Source organism: Dasypus novemcinctus, chromosome 23, assembly GCF_030445035.2.
Source record: "Dasypus novemcinctus isolate mDasNov1 chromosome 23, mDasNov1.1.hap2, whole genome shotgun sequence".
Classification (NCBI taxonomy): domain Eukaryota; kingdom Metazoa; phylum Chordata; class Mammalia; order Cingulata; family Dasypodidae; genus Dasypus; species Dasypus novemcinctus.
This window is the reverse complement of record NC_080695.1, coordinates 44,859,795-44,881,346: the sequence shown is the minus strand read 5'-3', so window position 1 is coordinate 44,881,346 and position 21,552 is coordinate 44,859,795. Positions and strand designations below refer to the sequence as shown.

At 43.4% G+C, this 21,552-nt stretch overlaps 1 protein-coding gene across 5 annotated transcripts in view; it reads right to left on the bottom strand.

Moving 5' to 3' along the window:
• The window catches only part of LOC131275579 (CUB and sushi domain-containing protein 1-like), a 322,424-nt gene that overhangs the window by 213,148 nt on the left and 87,724 nt on the right, over positions 1-21,552 (bottom strand). The window lies entirely within an intron of this gene.

Below are 21,552 nucleotides of genomic sequence, written 5' to 3'. Positions count from 1 at the left end.
CTGACCATTGGCCATGGGGAGATATGGCTCAGTTCATGCCTTTTTGTCCTCCCAAGTTGGTGGCCAGGATCACAGATTACTCCTCTCCTACAAGCACTGAGACTTTGAAAGGAGCAGTAAGGAGGACCTTGTCAATGGAAGGCCACACTTACTTTCAGGGGAAATCTGTCCTGACAGTTAAGATCTCAGGCATTACAATGCCAACCTTCCTCAGAGACAGAAAGCTCTATCTTGTAGCCAGACCAAGTGCTTCTTAACAATTCAGTCCCCAAGGCTGCCTTCACACTATGGAGAGTACAGGACATTTCTTGAGTTTATTTTGTTTTCCCCAGGGCTGTGAAACCATCCTGACACTCCACCAGGTAAGCTGTCTCCTGAGGGACAAGCGCTGCCTGCCACCTGAACCTCCCATGCTACTGCTCCTCACATGGCAGGGAAAGCTGCTCTTGAGCATGGCCCTTCTCTCAGGCCAGACAGCCTGGCCTGGTCAAGGAGCCCTTCTCAGGGGTCAGAGTCAGGTCTCCAGGCTCATCAGCAAAACCCAGGGAGATTTGGACCCATGGCCCTATGTGGATGTGCTGGGCTGATGAGTCTGGCTCATTGATTAGGCTCTGCAGCAAAAGCCACCTCATCCGGGGCCTTGCAGAGACACAGGGTCCCAGGATGAGTCAGCACAGAGAGACCAGGGTAACACAGTGAGCCTCTGCCCAATCAAAGAGGCTGTGGTCAGAGCTACCCAGAAAGACTTTGGTGTGGCAGGAGGGCCTGGACAGGGTTGTCTGGGGAAATGAGGGGTCCCCAGGGATGTGAGATTAACCCACAGAGCTGGGCATCTGCTGCATTCCAGGACAGTGATGAAGACAGCCTAGATTGGTGGTGTGCCCACACTCTGACAACAGGCTACTGGGTGGGCTTCCAGGAGATGAGGGTGCCTACCCATGCAGTGTGGGCTGGGGCTGGACATTCTGGAGCCCCAAGGTAGCTAGAGGTGATGCCATGGATGGAGAGTTTGTGCTGAGCTCCACTAGGAGGGTGCCTGGCATGGGGCCTGTTACAGCAGCTGGGACTCAGGCAAATGGAGAGGGAGGACTCGGCCAGCAGATGGGTGCAGCCAGTTACCAGGACAAGGACACATGGTCTGGAGGCTCCCATGGCCTGCCTGTCTGGGTGCTCATTGTCCTGAGCTCATGGGGAGAAGGGCTCCCCAGCGCAGGTGTGGGAGAGCAAGGGCACAAAGATAGTGTACCTCGGCCACCTCAGTGTCCCTGCTGCCCAATCCCAGTATAGCATTAAACATGAAAAAATATCTGCTGATTAATTTAGGCGCCAGTATTCACCACTCAGGTTCCTCTCTCTGTGGCCTTTCATCAGGATGTGACAAAAGCTGACTAGCACAGAGTTGGTGTGATAATGTTCCACAGAGAGCATGACAACCTGTGCACTGAACCCCAAAATCCAGAGAGTGTGTCAGACAAGGCTTTACCTTCCCAGGATTGCTCTGGGGTTGCTTCATCTGACATGACTGCAGTGCCAGATGTTGCCATGTGGGACCCTTGTCTTTACTGAAATATTTGAAACAGATGTAAAAATAGCTGCAAAGACGAAAATATCCAAAGAACCCTTAAAACTCAATAATAGGAAAACATTGAAATTAGAAAACAGCAAAACAACTAAACAGACCCTTCAACAAAGAAGGTGTGTAGGTGGTAAATGTGTAAGAAAAGATGTTTAACACCATATATCACTAAGGGTTTGCAGATTAAAGCAGTTCAATTCCAATATATACTCCAGGCGATGGGGTGAAATCCAGAACTTCAACAACAAATGCTGGTGATGATGTGGTGATACATGAGTAATCATTCGTTGCTGGTAGGGATGCAAAATGGTTCAGTCACTTTGGAATACAGTTTGTAAGTTTCTTATAAAGCTGGGTAGAGGTTTACCATGGGACCCAGCATTCACACTCCAAGCTATTTCCTCAAAGAGTTGAAAATCATGTCCATGCCAAAACCTGCACAGGAATGTTTACAGTGGCTTTATTTATTACTGCCAAAAAGTGGAAGTGACCAAGATACCCAATCATAGTAAATGGATAAACAAACTACACAGCCCTACAATGGCATGTATTTTAGCATGAAAAAGATTGTTGCTATGGGGGAAGGAGGGTGGTAAGGGAGATGGGGGTATATGGGGACCTCATATTTTCTGAAAGTAATATTAAATAATAAAGACACACACACACACACAAAAGAAATGAGGTATCAAGCAACAAAAATCATGAAGGAAACTTCAAGGCCTGTTGCTAAATGCAAGTAATTGGTAGTTAGTGTGCAAAGGCTCAGTTCTGTGTGATTCCAACTACATGACCCTGTGGAAAAAGCAGAACTATAGAGACAGTAAAGAGATCAGTGGTTCCTGTGGTTTTGGGAGGCTGGGTGGGTGGGATGACTGGGGGAGCACAGTACATTATTAGGGCAGTACAATTATTCTGTAGGATCATGGATTGCTGGATACATGGCATGATGCATTTGTCAAAACCTGTAACTGTTCACATAAAGAGTGAACCCTCATGTGAACTATGGGTTTTGGTTACAAAAATTGTATCAATATTGGTCCATTTCTTGCAAGGAGAAGCCACATGTGTAGGAATGTATTCTCTCTCTATTTTTTCTAAAGCAGAAAAGTCTATAACTGTTCAGTCAAGAAATATTCCTCAGATCAGCTCTGTGCCAGATGTGGTGCCACGTGCTGAGAACACAGAGCTCAAGTTGAAGGTCAAGAAGGAGCAATCCATGGATGGTCCAGGACAGATGAACATATATTTATCCTTAGACTAGCAGAGAAAATGGTCACACAGGGCCTCACAACATAGAGGAAAAGGGCCAGGGCACATGCTCCATGAGTTTCAGACTTGAATCTCCAGTTTTCTCTGGTTCAGGTTGGGGATGTAATAGAATGATTGTTGATGAATGGGAGGAAGGAGGAATGTGGAAATCACATATACCTTGAGGATGGCATGTGTGCTGTGCAGGAACAGGCCATGAGGACACTGAATGCTACTCTAAGACTCATGGGCACTCACCTTGTCTCCCAAGGGAAAAGTGGACAGTGTTGCACAGAAGCATCCAGGTCAGGTTCCTGCTTTTCCCCGTGGGATCCTCGAAAGTTCTATGAAATGAATTTTCTCTAATTTGCCCACTTCTGGAAGAGTCCAACCATGAGCACCCTGCTGTGATGCAGACAGAATGCTGGCTAGACCCTCTGAAGCCACAAGTTCATTCCCAAGAGAGGAGCCACTGTGGATCTTGGACAAGTTCCTCCTTCCCACCCTGGGCCTCAGTCTCCCCTTCTGTGCATAGGTGCCTGTGGTGGTTCAGCTCATGTGAGGACTTAGCTAGCTTATGCTGTGCTGTTGTGCAGTCAAGAAAGCCCTGGCCTGCTTGTTAAGAGTATTTTGAGTATTTAAGCTATCACTTGATTGCATCTAGGGCTGGTTACATCTACAAATAACTGAAGAGATTGCCTTCAACCATGAGAGGAGTCCCACCCAATCAGTTGAACACAGGGGGAGGAGCAGGTGAACTCTGGGGATTTGAAGATCTGTGGTTTAAACTACAATGTTGGGAATGTTTTGGCAAATATTCAGGGGAGAATTACTGGTATAGGGTGTTGGATGTGGGGGTGCATACAAGACAGGGTGCACCTGGGGGAGGTTTCTATGGAATATGTAAGTATTCATCTTGTCATACTGTGTTGTACCATTGGGCAGCTCCCCAGACAATAAACTGGAAAATATTGAATTCCCATCCTGGATAGTCATGCAAAGTTCCCAAGTAGAGGGGCAAGAGTCCCCTGAGAACATAGGCAGTGACTACTAAAAGACAGACCAATATTTCAAGCCCTTGATATTATTGCAAGTAATGATGAAATTTGTTCTTCAAGAAGTGAGACTTAGTGGTTACCATAATGCCTGAGGAGAGATGGAGGGAAGCCTAGAATAGAGTCTTCATAGGGCATTATTGCAGTATTGGAATTGTTCTACATGATCTTGCAATAATGGATACAGGACATTTAAATAAATAATTAATTAATTTTCTTTCTTGTTTTTTTAAGTGATACATTAAAAAAATATGAGGTATCCATATACCCCCCACCCCACTCACCCCACTCCTCCCACATCAACAACCTCTTTCATCATCATGGCACATTCATTGCATTTGGTGAATACAGTTTGGAGCACTGATGCACCACATGGATAATGGTTTACATTGTAGTTTACAAATTTCATCAAAATTCATAAAAGTGTACAGTCCAAAATGTAAATCTTAATGTAAACCATGGGCCATGGTTAAAAGCAATGCTTCAATATTTGTACATCAATTGTAAAAAATGTACCATCGACATCTAAAATGTTTTAATGGGGGGAAGGGAAAATGGGAAGGGCGTTGGGTATATAAGAATCCCCTATACTCTATACATGACTTTTCTGTAGCTAAAAGCTTCTTTCAAGATAAAGTGAAAAAGTAAAAAGTCACTGGGGGACTATATGGAAGAAAATGTGACTGTACATATAAGATAAGAGATCTTACAGTGCTGAAAGACAGAATGTCTAAAAATATACACTTTTTATTATTTAAATTTCTTTTTATTTTTTAAACAAATTTTGGATTTTGTGTTATTTCTAAAACTCTCATTATTATTTCATTTTCTTATTCCTTTTATTTAGTTATTTTCTTGGCTTCATCTTTGGACAGGTTTTGGATCACAAAAGGATCACAGTTGTGGTAGGGCAGTGATGGTGGAATGCATGTGAGGGGGTTCACCTGGAGCATGGTGTTAAGGCATTTGAATGTGCTCAGGTGTTCAAGGGGCATTATCACAGTCTGTGGAGATCTAAACAATAACTGAAAGAACATCCAATTGCCACACTGGGAAATACTGCTACATTCTCTAATGGGACAGTAAGAACCCCTGAGACAGGGGTGGTGCTTGGTTAAGGAGGATGGACTACTGTGTCTTACCTTTGATAATGATGATTGTACTAAAGAACCTTTTCTTGTGAAATCGAAACTCAGTGTAGTATTATTTGTTATATAAAAGTTACCTCCTGAGGGCCTCTTTGTTGCTCAAATGTGGCCTCTCTGTAAGCCAGACTCAGCATACGAATGCACTACCTTCCCACAAGGTGGGACATGACTCCTGGGGGTGAGCCTCCCTGGCACCAATGGATCACTACCAAGCACCAATTAACAATGCAACTACAAAAAAGACCTTGACCAAAAGTGGGGAAAGGTAAAGACAAATGAGTTTATATCACTAAGAGACTTCAAAGTGAGTGATGGTAAATGAGGCAGGGGTACCTGTTGAGCTGTGCAGATTAACAGACAATTCAGGTGCCTGGTGTGGATGAATCTCAGTGGGCAAGAGTGGAATTAAGGAGAATATCTAGGAAGTGAGCACAGAGGTCCACAGGAGTGAGGATGAGGCCAATACTGGGAAGTGGTAATGGGCATGGACCGAGGAAGATAGACCAGGGAGAGATTCTGGTGGTGAAATCTGCAGAAAAAAATGAATGGCTGGATTTGGGAGTAAGAGGACAGAGGAGAAAAAGACGATGTTCCCAGGTTTCTTTCTTGGACAGCTGGCTACTTACTGGTGGCCCTCTTTGGCATGGAGGCACAAGAGAAGTATTTGAGGGACATTCAGGTGGTCATCTGATGCTAAATGTATGTAGAATGTTTAATAAGGGGGGTTGTAAATATGTGAACTGAGGTAGACTTGATGGTAAAACATTAAAATGAGTATAACTAACACTGCAGGTTTATAAATGTTGTGACTGAAAGGGGTCATCTCTGGAGCTTAATGTTAACTGAAAGACTGCTGGAGGATAACCTAGGGACTGTATAATATAATGATTTCAGTTGTAGATGAGAATTGTGGTTAATAATACAAATACAAGAATGTTACTCTACTACAAAGTGTTAAGAATATAGTGATACATGGGGAAAAATATAACTAATGTCACTTATAGACTATAGTTGACAGGACTACTGTAATAATTTTATAGCAAAGGCAGAGAAGGCCTATATCAATGCTCAAGGGAAAAAATAGAACATGGGTACAGTTTTATGAGCTGTGAATATATCAAGTTTTTTTTTAAATTCTTTTCATTAACAAAGAGACCTTGGTCATGTGATTTGAATAATCTGTGCTGTTTTGTTTGCCTTTTGGAAAATTGGAGAAACAGTTGAGTCTGTTTTGGGGATTAGAAAGGATGAATGTGCCTGGGCACAATGATTTAAGGTGATGTTTCCATGGTTTCTTGAGCTGCCTGAGCTTTGGGAGGAGAGTCCCCTCCCCAAGCCCTGAGCACTCAGCAGTGGGCACACCACATCTCCTGAGAGCCTCACAGGTGCCCTGGGAGCTGGGGTGCATTGGCCTTCTTACAGACTAGTATGTGGAGGCTGGGAATAGCCTGCAGTTTGGGTCTCCTGCTGAGGCAGCAGAGTGACATGGCTGTTAAAGTGTGTGAGGTGTGGGCTGAGCTGGGCACAGCTTCTCAGACAAGACCATGAGGGAGAGTGAAGTAGGGCCCATCCTAGGTCAGGCAACCCACAAGTGACCGAGTAGTCCATATTATGGTCGATTGTCTCTCCACTGTCATCAGAGAGGTTTGGGTTTGGAGGTCCCTCAGCCTCTCCCCCAGGTCCCCCTCCTCTGGGGCCCAGAACCCTGCACAGGTCCAGGTTCTGGTGTGTGGGCTGCCCTGTCCCCTGCTGGGCCCTCATGGTAGTTCAGGAAGAGGGAATGGGGATGGCTGGTAAGTAACTAGGGGTCCCTTTCTGACAGACCTTGTCTACCCTAAAAGGGAGACTGATCCACTTTCAAAAGTGGAAGAAGGCGGGCAGCCATGTTACTTCTTGTGTGGGTGTGTGTGGTGGAAATGAGAGACCCACCTGGGGAGGACATTCCCTGGCTCCATCCTCCTTTTAGATTTATGGGGAGAGCCTCAGTCTCAGAGACTGGGGAGACCTGTTGGAATGGAGAGTAGGGGTATGGGGGTGACACCAAGGCCAATTTTCTGGAGGAGGTGCTATGTGAACCCGATTCTGAGTAGATATTGGGACATGGATGGGGTGGAGGTGAGGAGGGGGCCCCATGTGAGCAAAGACCCAGCCTCTGCCCTGTCACCCCAACAAGTCCACTCAGGCTTCATCTAGTTCCTGTCCTCCCCTCTGTCCCCAGGAATACCTGGTGATTGTCAAGATCCAGCTGCTCCCCAAGGCCAGCCTCAAACAAGAAAGCACAGCTCCTGCTGCCTTCCTTCTCCCCATCTGCCTACCTTCAAGGGAGAAATCCCATAAGGGAGTAGAGGCTCCCACAGGGCCTACCATTTGGCTGTTTTAGTTTAGTAGACACCCAGCGTGTGGAAATGATTTTGATTCAGTGAAGCTTGTGGTCTCCCTCCCTTTGTCCACCTCTGTCCACATCTCTTCCTTCCTCTCATTGCCCCTGCTCAGCCTCAGCCCCTCCCTTGCTAAACACTCAAGAGAGGAGGATCAAAGAAGAAAAATCCTGAGGATTCAGATCAAATCTGGCTTGAATTTCCCCCAAATCAGAGCTTATTGTTTTCCTCTTAGAAATGAAAAAGAAAGAAAAAGTCAAACCACAAACCCATGAACTTTAGAAGCTGGTGATTTCACCTCAGCTGCCCAGTTTTCCTGATGTCCTTATGCCCCTTGCCCCACCTAGCAGCCAGGAAGGGAGGGAGGGAAAACTAGCAAATGTGGAAAACGGTGTCATTCCAAATTCATTCATACCTGTCTTACTACTTTTAGATTTCAAGGACCCACATATTTGTTCATTCATTTGTTAAACCATCCATCTATTCAAGAAATATGCAGTGATCTCCTACTATGTGCTAGGCTTGGGAGACAGCAGTGAACAAAGGAGAGATGCCCCCCCCCCCTTGTCCAGCCTACATTTTTGTCTTTGGTGACAGACAATAAAGAATAACCAAAATAAATGAGAATATTATATCATGTGTTATGAGAGAATGAGGACTGTGAAGAAAAGAAAACAAGGAAAGAAAGAGGGATCTGAGTGCAGGGATGGGGAGTTCAAGCCACAGTATGAATAAGTTGGACAGAAAGGCCTCCTGAAGAAGATAGGATTTCAACAGATACTGGAGGGAGGTGACGCTGTTTCCCAAGTGGGTCTGGGGAGAGCAGGGAGCCTGGGTGAGCCTGCCAGGGTCAGCATGGGGCCATGGCAGCCTCTGAGGCAAGTGCTGTAGGGTTGGGTTCTTACTGCCATGAAATAGGGAGCCATTGCTGGGCTTTGCACAGGAAAGTGTTCTGTTCCGAGTTAGGCTTTAAAAGGTCCACACCCCTAGAGCAGTGACCAGGACTGTCTATAGTCCCTGAATTTTAGATTAGTCAGGGTCTCAGAGGCCCCTTCCCACCCCTTAATTTGCAGTCCAGGACCCTGAGGCCCAGATTGGAAGATGTCCCCTCAATTCACAGGCCTCCCTGGTGGGGGAGTCCAGGTGAGAAGCCCACCTTCTCACTTCTGCTGTGTGCCCTGCACTGGGGCTGGGCCTCAGGGAGACCCTGCTGTAGGTAGACCCTTTGCCTGGCTCTAGACCTCCCCCTGAATGGGTCACTGGCGAAGACTGAAGGGTGTCCCCTGACATAGGCAGGTTCTGAATCTTAATCCAACTTCCTGTGGACCTGCTGTAAATGGAACCTCTTGAAGATGTTATTTTTAGTTAAGATGTGGCCAAGCTGAAAAGAAAGTGATGGAGAACCTTAGGGAAATGGCATGTAAAGGCTATTCATTCAGAAGAAATTAAACTAAACATGAAAGTGTTCAACCTCATTAATTTCAACAGTAACCCAAGAAATGCAAGGCACTAATTTAAAATTTCAGATCCAATTAACCCACCAAAGAAAATAATTATAGCCATTGTTGGAAAAGGATCAGTGGAACAGGAATTCTCCTTCCCTGCCAATAAGGGGACAACTTTTCTGAAGAGATTTTAAAATGCTCTTATATTTGGGCCCTGTAATGGAACTCTTAGAAATTGATTGAACACAAAAAAATTGGAAATGAAGATGGAGACTTAGGTATAACATATTTTTCAAGGTGTTGTTTACAATGGAGAGAAACAGAACAGCATTTAATATTCAAAACTAAGATCATGGGTAAATAAATAATAGTACATCTGTACATGAGACTATTGAGCCATCATTTAAAGTTTTATTTTCAAAAACTAATGTATGTAATGGCACACCCTAGTCCTCTCCATGGTTTTGAACAATTTAATTTCTCTCCTGCTGTGAATTAGAAACCATGACATGGCTGCTGGGATAGACTAAGGAATACAGTGAAAGACTCTTGTCCCCCAGGCTAACCACCTCCTCCATCAGACCTTTCTCTCAACCTTCTGTCATCCTCTGGATGCCACCCTTGGGTTTTGAGCTCCACCCTCAACCCCCCCCTTTTTTTTTTTTTTTAAAGATTTATTTATTTATTTAATTTCCCCCCCTCCCCTGGTTGTCTGTTCTTGGTGTCTACTCGCTGAGTCTTGTTTCTTTGTCCGCTTCTGTTGTCGTCAGCGGCACGGGAAGTGTGGGCGGCGCCATTCCTGGGCAGGCTGCACTTTCTTTTCACGCTGGGCGGCTTTCCTCACGGGCGCACTCCTTGCGCGTGGGGCTCCCCCACGCGGGGGACACCCTTGCGTGGCACGGCACTCCTTGCGCGCATCAGCGCTGCGCATGGCCAGCTCCACACGGGTCAAGGAGGCCCGGGGTTTGAACCGCGGACCTCCCATATGGTAGACGGACGCCCTAACCGCTGGGCCAAAGTCCGTTTCCCCACCCTCAACCCCCTTATTGCCTGAGTTCAGTTCTGATCTTCTCCTCGACATCATATCACTATCAGCCTTAAGTCTCTAACCCAGATAATAAGCCCCTTTCCAGGACCTAGGACTCTGCCCCAGTCTCTTCCACTCTGCCAGGGTGGTGCGTTTCTGGCAGACAGGTCTTTGCTGCATTCTTCAGGCAATTAACAAACAGCTCCACTGCAAAAACCAGTCTGCCTAGCCCTCTAAGCATTGGCTAAAGTTAACTCCTTGGCTTCTGGCAGCTTTGATACAATTTTATTTAGGCAAAACTAAAATTTGGAAGAGAGAGAAGTAAACCCAGCAAGATATGAATCTGTAGTCCTCACTTGGCCCATGGGTTATTTCAAAGTGTGATGTTTAGTTTCTAGGTATTTGGAGGTTTCCCAGATTTCTTGATGTTATTGATATTGAATTTAATTCCATTATGGTCAGTGAACATACTCTGTATGTTTTCCATCTTTTCAATTCATTGAGACTTGTTTAATGGTGGATACGCTCTATCTTGCTAAATACTCCAACTATGCTTGAAAAGAATGTGTATTCTGCTGTGGTTGAGAGGAGTATTCTACAAGTCACAATTAGGTAAAGTTCTATATCCGTGTTGGGTTCTTCTACTTGTTCCTTCAATCATCAAATGGAGATAATGGAGATGCTGAAATTTCCAACTGCAATGAGAGTCTGGCGAATTTTACTTTTAGTTCTAGCAATTTTTGCTTCATGTATTTTGAAACATTGTTATTTGGCATGTAACTATTTAGGATTATGTCTTCTTGATGATATCACCTCCTTTTCACTGTGAAATGGTCTACTTTAATCCTGGTAATACTCCTTACACTGAAACTTTTTTTTGATATTTTTAAAGATGTATTTCTTATTTTTAAAAGATACTTGGATTATATAAACCTTAAATAAAAAATTAATGGGATTCTCTATGTTTTGTTTCTCTACAACTCCCTCATCCAATATTAATATAACTATTTTTTAGAGTAATATTCAAGAGTATATATATTTCTATTCTTTGACTTGTACTCTAGTCACATTTTTATATTTAAAGTGGTTTTCTTATAGATAACGTATAGTAAAATGGACTTGCTTTTTTACCCAATCTGATCATCTCTGCCTTTTAATTGGAGTCTTTAGAATTTAGACCACCTGACTCTTTTCTATTTGTACATTTTGGTTTTCATTACTTTTCTCCTATTTGGTGACTTTTTTGGGGAGTTAAGTACTTTTCTAATATTGCATTTTCTCTCCTTTAAAGGCTTATTACATATATCATTTGATTTTTAGTGATAGCTCTAGGGCTGATAATATATATCTTTAATTTATCACAGTCTAGTCAAGTAACACTAACTCACTTTGCTACTAGTATAATGTATCAAGTATTAAACCCTTACAAGAATATACTTCCATTTCTCTCCTCCTGGTCTGTGTTCTACTGTTACCATACATTTTAAACCTTGCTGGTGGGTCCACAATGAACTTATGTCTAGAGCTATTTTGGCTCCTCTACTGAGCTCCTCTCCTTGGTGTTGTGTGTGTAAAGAGACCTTTCCACTCAGGCTGCTTCTGGCTCCACATGAGCTGTGTGGACTGTTCTGCCTGCTCCTTTGGGTGTTTCTTTCCCCATCCACAGTGGTTTCCTCTCTTGCATGTACTTATCAAAGGCTCAAGGGGACCACTCCATATCTCTGGAGCTTTCCCTCTGTCCAGCTCTCTCCTCTATGGCACCCTATCTTGTGAATGCTAACCACCTTGGCTCCCCAAAATTTTGAATTCTCCTCAACTCATGAAGAGCACCAGGCTCTTTTTGGGTCCCGCATCCCTGTTCTGTGGCCTAGAAAATTTCTCTAGGGCTCACCTTGTTTGTCATCTTCTTTCAGGGATCGTGTCCTGTGCTGACTGTTATACAATGTAGGAAAGCTGCTATTCCATAAATTGTGTCCATTTGTACTTGTTTAAGGCTACTGGACCCTGTGATACTCTATTATGGCTAATAGAATCTTCTGCATGCCTCACTTGAAATAGGAAACACAAACCATGCCAACAGCAATAGAACTGTATTTATTTCTAAGTTTAAAATGAAAAATAATAAAACACCTAGACCCACCTCCATGGCTGAATCCATTTTGATCTTACTTAGGTAAAGATATTAAAACAAAGAGGGAAGGGCTTATAATCCTATCAGTTTAAAGCAGTCAAAAATTTGAAGTAATCTAGTTTCTCTCCCTCATTTTGAATATGAGGAATGAAATCTTAGAGATGTTTAGGAATTGTCAAAGGTCATATTAATTCTGGGCCTAACAGGGACTTGAACATAAGTCTCCCAACAAACAAGCCATTAAGCCATGTTACTTCTGTCTTTCCCAGAAATAATATTATAATTACCATTTTCCTTAGCACTTTAAAATATTACTTAAACTTCCTGACAACCTTAGTGGAATCAGGGTAGGTTGAACTATCACCACTACTTCTCAGTTTAATAACCTGCTTGAATGATTTGTCTAAGAGAGTAGTGCTCAAATTTTGTGCCCTGAAGTCCCTTTAGGGAATCTACTATGTTAAAACTAGTTTTAGAATATTAAGTTATCATTTGCCTTTTTTTTTTTTTACTGTATTGACATTTGCACTAATAGTGTATAAGCAAAGGTGGGTGAAACCCCTCACTTCTTAGCATGAATCAAGCCAATGACAACTAGGAATTCTCCATCATCTTGCCCAGTTTTAACTTCTTACACCTCTGTGGTTTAAGAAAGATTACACATGGTCAAGATAGTAATTGTTTTTAAAGGAATTGTTTTCCTGGGCACCTTACATTCTAATTTTTATGTACTCCAATGGGACTGGCCACTGTTGAGCTCAGCCTATTTTCTGCATGTATTTGTAGCTTGTGGTAATAAGTCAAACCACTGAAACTAAACTGCTACTGGGAAATGAAGTATCTCTTTATTTCCTTCAAGGAAATTACATACTTTGTATTAAGGAAAAATATGTTTTTCAAAGCTGCAGTGGTGGGAGTAGAGGAAGGGATTGGGTACAGGCAGGTGTGGGATGTTACTGGGTGCTGGTTCAGAGGTATTCTAAACTAGCAGGAAGTCAGGTTCCTTAGGGGTTTGGGAGAGACGAGATGGTCAGCTCAGCCTGGACTGAGCATACAAACTTGGAGACTCACATGGTCAAGGAGAAGGCCAACAGGAACTTTGACTCTGACGAGGTATTTATATTTATATCATTTGGGGGATGGGCAGGTAGGACCCAAGTTCCTGATCTGAGGCAAGATGGTCCAAACATACCTGACAGAAGTACTAGTTCAGAGGAAGTTGTTAGGAACTGTCTCCTGAGGCAGACAAAATGAATTCTAAATCTACAAACCATAACAGATTGACCTATAATTGTTTATTGACATCTTCTGAATGACTAAAATTTTATTTCGATAAGGGATTTCTCTCCTTAAAAAAAAATTGGTCTTAAGATTATGGTTATAGTTGGGACCCTGAAGCCAGGTCACCTGGTCCCAAATCCTGCCTCAGCCATAGCCCCAGGACCTGTGGATACACCTGTCTGTGCCTTAGTTTCCTTATCCATGAAATGAGAACAGTAATATTACCCACATCTCAGAGCTGCTGGGGGCCAAGATGAACTAGTTGATGAAGAGAGTTCAAATCCTAGACACAGGACCAGGTGTCACCAGGATTGTTACATGGATGACTCTTTAGACAGGATGAGCACAGGAGACATGGGGAGACTTTGTTTCTGAAGCCACAGCCCCAGAAGAGAGGCCAACTCCAGCAAGCACTGCCATGATGCAAGAATGTCAAGCGCTGGCAGGCCTCCTCTCCTGCCCCCTGGGCATGTCAGGCCCACTTGGCAGAAGTCATCCAGCTCTATGTGGACCCACATAATGACTATTTCTTCCAGCTTCAGTCCTTGCTTCTTCCATGCCATAGTGCACCCCTGGTTTTGGATGCAGGTTACCTTCAGGAGCTGAAATTGAAGCTGCATCCACTCTTGAGCCCTTTCAAACATGCCCTCAGCTACCTGCTGGTCCACCCCTCTTCTGATGGCATTGTTCATTCTTTCACAGGTGTTTTTGCATGTGATCTGAGCTGCCTCTTGCAAAAATGATAGCCACAGTCACACTACAACAAGGACTTAGATATCTTTAGCATCAGGGAAAATATATGTATGTATACATGTACATATATGTACTTATATACATATATATACATCATTTTCACAGTGAGGAAATAGTTTAAAAATTCAATGGCACATGTGCCATGAAGGGATGTCCCCTGCATAGAAGAGCCCCACGCACAAGGAGTGCACCCCATAAGGAGAGCCGCTCAGCTTGAAAGAAAGTGCAGCCTGCCCAGGAATGGCACTGCACACACAGAGAGCTGACACAACAAGATGAAACAACAAAAAGAAACACAGTTTCCCATGCCACTGACAACAGAAGCGGACAAAGAAGATGCAGCAAATAGACACAGAGAACAGACAACTGGGGTGGGGGGGAGAGGGGGGAAATAAATAAATAAATACATCCTTAAAAAAATTCAATGGCACAAGCAAATTACAGTCAATATTGAGATACTTCCTCTCATAAAGAAAATCTGTGTGAATTAAGCAGAAATTTACAAAGCCCAATCTCTCTCTCCCCTCCCACAACAGGGCCAACCAAAAGAAAAAGGCTCTAGAAAGTGAATTTGCATGTAGTTACAGAAAGTAAGAATGAAAACTAGACCATAGATTTTGGAGTCTAAGTAGCTGAGATTCAGCATGGAGAGGAGAAGCAAGGAATCTAGATAAAGAAAGAGAGTAAAAGGGCTCATTAATGGCCTTTCCCAGGCCCTTGCAATTATTTTGACCTAGGACAGAGGAGGACAAAGACTTTGAGGAATGAGGGCAGTAAAGGACACTGAGAGGGTGGACAGATAGATAGCCCCTGAGGAAGCAGCGACGCTATTCTCTGGGGGCTGCACCTTCGTAGCAGGACTTCAGGTCCTTCTGAACAGAGGTGCTGAGAGGTGAAGGATGCGCAACTCCTGGCCTCCCAGGATGGCACTTAGCTGGGAAGCCAGGGTAAAAAAGGCCCTTTGCTGCAACTCCTTCCAGAGCAGCAGGTGGGTATTCCCATGTAGCAGGAATTCCCCTGTCCTAGGTCATGGTTGATTGCCTCCAGGCTGTCTCCATTGCTGGGCTGCAAGCTTTTCAGACCAGAGCTTTGTTGTAAGACTCTTTTAAACAAAACCGCTTCCTGCAGCACCTGGTACTGAGGAATTACTCGGTAAATATTTGCTGAGTTGATCTCAAGCACATGCAGGGCAGCCTTGAATGGGATGGTCCTGGAACAGGCCCTTTTGGGTGGGGACACAGGCTATTTCTCTAGTGCTGCCATGTAAGTCAGGTTGGGCCTGGAAGAAAGTAAGCCACAGACAGGAATTTTAGGGACTCAAAATTCTTGATACTTTTAACTTCTTCCAGCTTCACTACTTTGGATGATACTTCATATCAGTGACAACAGTGATGGAGACAATAATGAAAATGTTAAACGATGGAAAATTTTTAAAACTAAGGGTTCTCTGAGGATTCCAGCCTCAGGATTTATTGTCAGTTGCTTTCCAGTGGAAACTTGCCCTGGATGTCCCACTCCTCTGCAGCAGCCATTCTCTCTCCCCTACCCCAACATGGCTTGTATTTCCTTATTTATTTATTTATTTATCCCCACCCCATTGTTTGCACTCACCGTCTGTGCTCTGTGTCTATTCACTGTGGGTTTTCTGTGTCTGATTGTCTTCTCTTATTTTTAAAGATTTATTTTTTAAAATTTCTCTCCCCTCCCCTTCCAGTGTCTGCTTTCTGTGTCCATTTGCTGTGTGTTCCTCTCTGTCCACTTGTATTCTTTTCAGTGGCACCATTTATCTGTCTCTTTTTTGTGTGTCATCTTGCTGTATCAGCTCTCCATGTGTCTGGCACCACTCCTGGGGAGGCTGTGCTTTTTTTTTGCACTGGGTGGCTCCACTTATGGGTGCACTTCTTGCACATGGGGCTCCTCTATGAGGGGGACACCCCTGCATGGCATGGCACTCCTTGTGTGCATCAGTATTGGGCATGGGCCAGCTCATCACAAGGGTCAGGAGGCCCCGGGTTTGAACCCTGGACCTCCCTTGTAGTAGGTGGATGCTCTATTCATTGAACCAAATTGACTTCCCTGCTTGTCTTCTCTTTAGGTAGCACAGGCAACTGATCCAGGGACCTTCTGAAGTGGGAGAGAGGTGCTCAATCACATGTGCCACCTCAGCTCCCTGGTTTGCTCCATCTCTTATTGTCTCTCCCCTGCATCTCTTTTTGTTGCATCATCTTGCTGCACCACCTCTCCACATGGGCCAGCACTCTTGCATGGGCCAGCACACCTGCATAAGCCAGCACTGTGTGTGGGCTAGTTCACTGTGTGAGTCAGTTTGCCTTCATCAGAAGGACCCAGGAATTGAACCCTGGACCTCCAATATGGTAGGCAGGAGCACAACCACTTGAGCAACATCTGCTTCCTATATGGCTTGGATTTCATAACTTCTCCTAGTAGAACATCCAGACCCCACAAACTCCTGGGGAATAAGCAGGAAGATAAATAGGCAAATTCCAAAATCCTTCTGGACAGAAAGCCACTACCCATCCTGGCTACCATCTTCATTTTATGAAGAACTTATCTCCTGGCTTAGGAAACTGTTTTTCCACAATCATATTTCCAATCATTTCTTCTCCCAATTTCCATCATTTTCCCCTACATTGAGGGCTTAAAAACAACTATGTGAGGCATCAGACCTAAACAAGAGGGCTTCCCACCCAACAGAAGAAAACAGAGCAAAATGTTAAGAGACATTAGTGGCTACTGTGGGGTTAAAACAAACAGAAACAACCTTGTGGTCTTGAATATATTTCTAAGCAAATAGAAGGTAGATGAGATCTAACAGTTATCAAATGCTAATAATGTGCCAGGCAGTGTGACTGTCCTATGCCCTTGACTTAAAAAACACATATGACATTGATGTAATGATTATCAGTTTACAGATGAGAAAACTGAGGTTCAGAGAGGATTACTGATGTGTCCAAGGACACGCAGCTAATAAGTAGCAGAGCCACATTTTATCTAACTTCAAAATTCATCAACTTTGCACTGCCTATTTGTTTCTACTTGAAAGGATGGAACTCGAGCTATACTTTAAAAGATGTGACATTTAGGGAAGTGAAAGAATGAAGAGTTATTCACCATGGGGATAATACAGTGAACAAATTTTCAGAAGAATCCCAGGAGTAAGAAGTAGCATGTTGCAGAGGAGAGAGCATGGACTTTAAAATCTAGTTCTCTATTTATGAGCTGTACGACACTGGAAAATTTGTGTAATTGCTCCCAATTTCAGATGTTTTAATGTAAAAAGACAGAAGCCACTTAATGGGGTTATTGGGAGGATTTGAGGATATAATTCTTGTAAAATGCTCAGCAGAGAGCTTGGCACATCACAGTAGCTCTTTCTTTCCTGGAAGGCTGGCTACAGGGCAGGAAAGACTGGAAAAGGCAGCTGGAGAGAGGCAGAAATGTCTTGAATGACACTCTAAGGAATTTGGAATTTATCCCACAGATTTCTAAAGAGAGGTTGGGTGGCTATACATAGAATGGACAATATGCATACATAGAAACTGTCAGAAAAGCAGGGGCAGAAAATGTGGGTGCTGAGTAAGACACAAGTAAAGGTAGGAGAATGGATGGAGCAGCAGCAGGGGACTGATCACATGAAATCCCAGAGATGAAGGAGAAAGGACATTGGGAACAGGAGCTACATGTACAGATTAAGAGATTCTGCTTCTGTCAATGGAGAACAGGACTGGAAGTCAAGGGAGGAGGAAAAAGGGGGGACACACAAAGAAGTTACACATCCCCAACCCATGTTGCCTCTGTTAGTATTGAGTTTGTCAAACACATACAGAGTCATCATTGGGCCACTTTTCCTTTTCACATTCAGAGAAGGGCCTGACTGCCATATGTTTGCTTAACTCCACTCCCTCCAACCAAAATACCCTGACCTGGTCTCGGATCCCTAAAAATTTGATCCCCTGCTCCATGTTTGAGATATTTCATAAATAATGGGAATCATAATATTAAGCAACATCTCATTCTCTACTCTAGGTCAGTGTGGGAAATATTTAATTAAACCAAACTAAGCAGGCTTTGTGTTTTGCCAAACACCAAGCTTTCCTCAAGTTGCAAGCTCCTCTCTACACTTTCAGATCTAAAGTACAAATTCTTAAAGATGAGATTCTGGCACAATGTTCTTCAGATGTTTGCTCACAAAGGAATGAGATGAAAGATCTTTACCTGAAAACACCTCCAAACACACGATCAATTTGGTCATAAATAGGCTGAGTGTGGCTTCACTCAGATCTGTTCTTGCAAGAGACCTGGAGGCACAGATGCCATTCTTCAGGCAGACAGCTTTCACAGTCTAGCGAAATCCTTGGTTTCCTTTATTCCTTTACTTTTTAAAAATTTCTTCAGTGCTAAATAAAGAAGCAGTCAGTACTACTATGTGTTTTGTGTGTTTTTTTGCCTGGGTTAAAGGCCAAAGGTGTGAAAAAGAAAATACAACTCATTAAATGACTGAGTTTGAAATAAAAAAGACAGGCAGGAAAGCTTTGGGTAAGTATGTGTAAGGAAGCTAGTCTGACCAGTTTCCCAAAAGAGTAAAGGGCCATAAAATTCAGAGATATATATATATATACACACACACACAATTACAGAAAGAAATTAATGCCATTCACAAGAATGTAATTACACTGTGGTTAACTTCACATTTCATACAAGGGCATCTAAATTAGCAATCCATGAAACAGGAACGTCTTTCACTTCCTCTTCTTCACTGTCTTTTTTGGGAAAATCTTTGGGACTTTGGGCTGACCACCCAAAGATACAGGTGAAGAGGTCAATCTGGATTTCATCCCTCTCCTGCCCAAAGTCTTAGAGCACAGCTGACCTGCCCCACTGACCCTAGCACTAGGCCTGAAACTGTCCCCTACTCTTTTATTTTACCTAAGCCTAGGGGCCAGGTTCTTGGTCTACAGCTGTGGGAAGATGTCCTGGGACTTACTGGTCATGGCTGCAGTGATTTCAAGGCCAAATGAGCAGGCTCAGTGGTTCTAACACATTCTGGCGTCAGTTGACCCGGTCCATTTTTAATTTTAAAAAATCCATCTTCTACCAGGAGTCCACACACATTAATCACTGAAATTGCATAGCCTTACTTCTTTTCCAGAATTACAGCCCCCACTGCTTCCTCGCAGGTGCTCCTTTGTGAGCTGCTGCACAGCGCTGAGAGCAGCATCTACACTGGCTTTACCTGTTCTGCCACCTACTGGTAACAAAGGGCTGTCAGGAGAACTGTGGGTAGCCATGTGTGCATCTCATCTTCTGAATGTAGCCTATGTGACACTAACTCAAAGATCCTGTACCTGTACATACTTATTTATCAGCTTCACCTCATGTGCCATAATCTCTGATTAAACAAGTATATTGTACATAGAGCATACTTCTTCCTCAGAATGCCTTTTGAACTAGACTTTACACTTGGAAAACCAACTCCTCTTCTTCAGTTTTAAGTATTGTCAACAAGAACTTCCCATTCATCTGTAGATACCACTTACTATTAAGAAAAATTCGGTGTTCACTGAACATAAACATATACACATATAAACAAAAAACATATTATCTAATTAGGAAGATGGATAATTTTTACATTCAAGGTATTAAACAAGGAAAACAGAAGGAATTATTTCTATGAGACAATGGGCAGAAAGGACTGGGAAAAGTGAGATATAAATTGCCTTTGAAGCCAAGAAAGTGGAAGGTGATCCAGTCCTTTTTCTTCAGAAGGCATGGAAGTCATGTTGGAGCACATGTAGGTAGAGCTGGGGTTTGAAGGTAACCCAAACGGAGTTTGAATGTAACCCACAGGATAGGTGGAGTCATTTAAGATTTTGGAACAAGGGAGGGACACAATGGAATACACGGTTTTGAGAGCAACAGTGTTCAGGTTGAACAGGAAGAGGATCTCTCAGAGGAAAGGTCTTAGGCTACTGCCTAAGTGGCCATGAGGAGAGCAGAATAAGGCCTTGAAATTCATCAGGTGAAGTAGGATTGTAGAAGGATGGTTAGAACAATTTGCTGACAGTGAGGGAAACTAAACAAAATTAAGAAACTTCCAATTTGTGTATTCTGAGGATAAATGATTAATGCCAACCACTGAACAAATGGGAATATTTTTATACTTAATGTCCTCTGGGACATTATATAACATCTCACTCTATATCTAGAAGAGCAAAATACTGAAAACTGCCCAATGACCACCACAGACTAAATTCAAAATAATATTATGGAGTCACTAGAAATGATGTAAATATTCATGGGATATAGATTGGGGAGTGAAACTAAGGTATAAAACAGTATAAAATATAAAATATAAGTATTTCCATTAAAATATTTATTAAAATGCTTTATCTATTCTTGAAACGTCTTCCAAATACATACAGAAAACCTATCACCTGGTAATATAATTTCAAGTGACTTACTTGCAATTTCTTTTCCCTATCATCATGGATGGATATTTAGAAACTTGTAATATGTGTACAAGGTACAAAATGTTTAAAGTACTAAGCAGTATATTGTATAATATCTTTCTTCCTCCCTTTGTGAATTCCCTAGCCACCAAATCCTCCTCCCCATGTTTTCATCTATCCTTTCAGTTACACACATGAGGTGTATTTTCTATTTGCACAAATGATAATATACTCTATATAACACTCTGCTCCTTTCCTATATTCCTTGAACAATATACCTTAGAGATCTTCACATATTACATAGAATACTCCTTACTATATTTTTCCTTCTTTATTTTTAAAAAAATGTTATGTTCCAAAAATATGAGAGCCCCATATACCCCTGCAACCCCTCAGCCTACTCCTCCCACATCATAAACGACTTTCATCATCATGACACATTCATTGCATTTGGTGAATACATTTTGGAGTTCTGCTGCACCACATGGATAATGGTTTACATTGTAGTTAACACTTTCTCCCAGTCCACCCAGTGGGACATAGGAAGACATACAATGTCCAGTATCTGTGCCTGCAGTACCACCCAGGACAACTCCAAGTCCTGAAAATACCCCACATCATAGCTCTTATTCCTTCTCCCTACCCTCAGCAGCTACCATGGCCACTTTCTCCACATGAGTGCTACAATTTCTTCCATTACTAATCACAATAGTTCCATAGTACAATATCAGTAAGTCCACCCCAGTCCATACTCTATTCCTCCAGCCTGTGGGCCCTGGGATGGTGCAACGGTTTGCTCGGTCGGTAGAGGTGGGGTCTGGCTGCGGACAAGGGGTCGGTCCCGCTTGGGATGAGGGGTCGGTCCGGCAGCAGACGAGGGATCGGTCTCACAAGGGGTTGCACGGTTCGGCTGATGGGGTCGCCCGGCAAAGCCGGCAACGAAGGGGTCACCCGGAGAAGCCGGCGACGAAGGGGTCGCCCGGAGAAGCCAGCGATGAAGGGGTCGCCTGGAGAAGCAGGCGACAAACTGGGGACAAGGG